We start from the raw sequence: 4,099 nt of genomic DNA, 5'->3' as shown, positions 1-4,099 counted from the left end.
TTTATTTGCAATATTATATAAACATGTTTAATATTAATTTAGTATTGTGTCATGTATGATAATTATTTACTGTCATATGCTCTCAAAAATTATTGATTATAACTATAATTATTTTTATTGAATTTATCATCATGTTCTATCTTTACTATTTGCTATTTTTTTATTATTATATCTATGTTTTCTTACGTGCGTTTATGTTTAGACTGCTTTAAACATATGTTGCTATAATACTATCTTTAAATCTTTTTAACATAAATGTAAATTTTTATTTTCAGAATTTATGCCTTATATGTCTTATTTAGTTGAATGTGATTTGCTGATTTTATTCATGTGTTTTGTTTGTAATTATATTTTTGTATATATTGAATACCTATTCTACTTACTGATTATATGATATTTCTATTGTGATTTGATTTTTTTTATTATTTTCATGTCTCTTTATGTTGTCTATTATGTTTGTCTAAACTATATGTAAGTTTGATTCTTAGCTATTTTGTTTTGCTTATATGCTCTTCAAAGATTTCTTTTGCTTTTGCTTGCACATGATTCATCTATTATTTTTATTGTATTTTTATATTTTTGTGTTTATCATGTTTATCATCTGCTTACGTATGAGTGATTTATACTTTGTTGAGATATTTTTGTCTTTTATCTTCTTTATGTTCCTCTTTTAATTATTTATATTGTTGAGTCTATATGCGTATATTTGTTGTTTGACTTCCTTTCTATCATGCTATGTTTGACTAATATCTATATTTTTGCCTGTGCCTAGACGTTGTCTTATGTTATTGTTATTATGTCTGCTATATGTATGCTAAATCTCAGCTGTGATATTTTATATTTTGTGTCGTTATTGTTTTACATTCTCCTATGCTTATGGATATCGTTCCATATCTGTCATTGGGTTCTTATTTTAATTTCGAGGATGGAATTTTTTTAAGGAGGGTAGAATGTAATGACCATGAATTTTCGATACTAGTTAAAAATAATTTTTGTGGTATTTTGAAATATTCAATTATCATTTTTAAAAGAGTATTTATATTTTCTCGTTTTCTAAAATTTCCTAAGATTTAAAAATCTAATTTTTATTTATTTAAATAATTTTGATACTTATAAATTAACTTTATGCAGTGAAAACTTTTAAATTTAATATTTGTTATGTTATTATTATTGTTACGTATTAATTGTAAATATTTTCCTTAATTATTTCTAAGTATTCCCTAATTTTTCTTAATTAGTTCCTAATTATTTTCCCTAAACCCTAATTATAAATATATATATCTCTCTCTTTCTCTCACGCTCTCTATTTCGTCACAGCCGCCTCTCTCTCTCTCTCTCTCTCTCTCTCTCTCTCTCTCTCTCTCTCTCTCTCTCTCATTCTCTCTCTTCTCCATCCGTCAACCGCCCTCCGCAGCCTCTCAGCCGCTGTCGCCAACTCCCCAGATCCGAGCCCCATCTAGCCCCGACCCGCGTGCGATCTTCGACCACCATGCCATCCTCCGCCGCAGCTCTGCCGCCCAAGCTTTCGCCTGGACCCGCCATGCCCTCAGATCCGCCTGCCTCCCCTCAAACCCAAATCTGTCGCCTTCTCCCTACTCTTTATCCCTGAGCTCCGCCTCCCCTACCACCACCACCGCTGCATCCGCCCAAGCCTCTCAGCTAGATCTACCCAAGCCCTTCCTCTTTGCTGCCCTTCCTCCTCAAACAGCTCGCCACCACAACCTCCTCCTTTAGCCCTTGCCTCCACCAGCTCGCTGTCAGCACCACCTGCACTCCCTGAGCTCAGCCTCCGATGCCTCCAGACCTACCCCCTACATTGCCACTATTCCCCATCACCCTGAGCTTCTATGCTGCCTAAGATCTGCCGCCCTAAGATCATCCCTACGCCCACCGCCCTCAGCCTCCACCACCAACAACCCCGCAACACCCCTGTAGCAACCGACCACCAACGCTAAGCACGTTCAACACCCGCAGCCACACCATCACCATTTCCCACGACGGTCGAGGTCAGATCCGTGTCGTCAACGCAGCACACAACCCGCTTGTCACTGCCGCCTCACTTGAGGACTCGCACTTCAGCGTCGATATGTTCGATAGAAACTCGCAAACAAGATCTCACCTCTTTCGAGTTTATTTTCATTGTGGTACGTCACTATATGATATTATGCAACGGAATTTAGTTTTAGATTTCAGTTGATATATTATAGTTGTCCTTATCACACACGACATAATAGTTCCACACATTTCACAAGAATTATCAGTTAGTATTTTTTATCACATGCCACATATGCAATCATGATTAAAAGTCTTAAAAAGTAAATATTAGATATGGTTATTGTTACTGTCCACATATACAATTATAATCATAATTATCATTCATGATTTATGGTTCTTAATTATCTGGTATGTCATAATATTATTGCATATGATCAGTTGTACTTATTTCCTTATTATGATTGAGACCCATTAGTAGTTCACGACTTAGTGGCTTTGCGCGTCATGAATAAGACTTAGTGACATGTGTGTGTGTTGACTAAATTAGGAGGTGGACCAGAGATCTATTGTAGGTCATGTTTATTGATTTAGAAAAACAAGAAGAGTTGGGATGGAAAAGTCGTAGTTCATGTGCTCGGATATGGTTGTTGATATATATTCTAGGCTAGCACCAGTGGTCGGTGTCGCCACTGAGGTTTGGTTGTAGGGCCAAAGTGAAGTGTGTACATCACTTTGGTCAGTGGGAATTTATTTCATCACCCGAGTTTAGCTTGCGTTCGGACCAAGCTGAAACAGATTGCGTGTAGTCCTCTGGCCGTATGTGTAGCAGGATTGGATGCATGTAGGGGATTTGTGAACAATCGGTTATCCGATAGCATGAATGTTGACTCCATGTGAGATGTGGACCAATGAGCTATTATAGGATGGCTAGATGTATGACCTAGATTATCGGTTGATTTTAGTTCTTTTTGATTTCTATTATAGTGGTGGATTGCATTTAAATTATTAGAATTTCAATAATATGCTTCTATTATTATTACTTTCATTGCATTGGTCCTTCCACCGTTTCTTTTCTCCTTTATGGGATCTTGCCGTGTGCCATGCACGCTGACGTACATCTGTTTTCTCTGGTGTACGTCAGATTTAGAAGATGAACATGTCCAGCTTGGAGACACGCTAGTGTCAGAGTAGTTTCTGCAGGAGTGCTTTGCAGACAGTACAAAAGAAGAAGTTGAAGCCTAGTTTTTCTTTTATTAGTTGATGGTCCTAGTTTACTTTTGTAGTACTTTCTATTTCCGTTTGATCAATGTATTTCAATATCTCTTTAGTATTCAGTTGAATAGTTTGTAAAAGGGCATGTTTGACCCAAACTTTGTGTTTCGGATGATATTCCATTTGTGATATGACTTTTCTATTCTGAGTTGTTTATTATATTCTTGCTAATTGTGATCGGAGACCTGTGCCTTCGCATTTTACATTGCTTGACGCTTAGCGTATTAGGTTGAGAAGAAATTTATTTATTTATTTATTTATTTTCCTCAATCTAATACGTCGTGGGCTTGTTCACGTTCTGATTCCCCAGTATTTTGGGAAGCAGGGCGTGACAGGTAATTTCATTATTTATGCTAGTTCAAGGTTTTAAGCGTACGATGAATCGAGGGTAGACTCGGGTGTTCATGTATGCTTTTTCGAGGGATTGAAGGTACCTGAGTAAACATGGTTGATTAGATCTAGGATACTAGATGTTGCATACTTACACACTTCTATTTGCATATTTTTGTTTCATTAGGGAGATCCTTGTGTTGATTCTAACGAATCTAGCTGCAAGGTTACCCGCTTGCAGGTTCTCAACTATCAACGCCGCACTAACGAAGTATGTACATAGTATTCATAAGGAAGGAGAATCTCATGGAGATTTTGATTAGAAGAGTTAACAGCTTAGGAAGTCGGTTTAGGGAGCAATAAATGACACCCCACTCATTTGTGCGAGTAGGAGTATGTTGGTAATTGGTGGGGTTCGCCCAATCGAGTTGACGGATCTTAAGTGAGCTCAAGTCGATCCTTTAGTGAACCGGTTCCTAATCCTATAGGGTTAGGGTTCTAC

Source organism: Asparagus officinalis, chromosome 5 (genome assembly GCF_001876935.1).
Source record: "Asparagus officinalis chromosome 5, Aspof.V1, whole genome shotgun sequence".
NCBI classification, from domain to species: Eukaryota; Viridiplantae; Streptophyta; class Magnoliopsida; order Asparagales; family Asparagaceae; genus Asparagus; species Asparagus officinalis.
Note: the sequence above shows the minus strand (reverse complement) of the source record.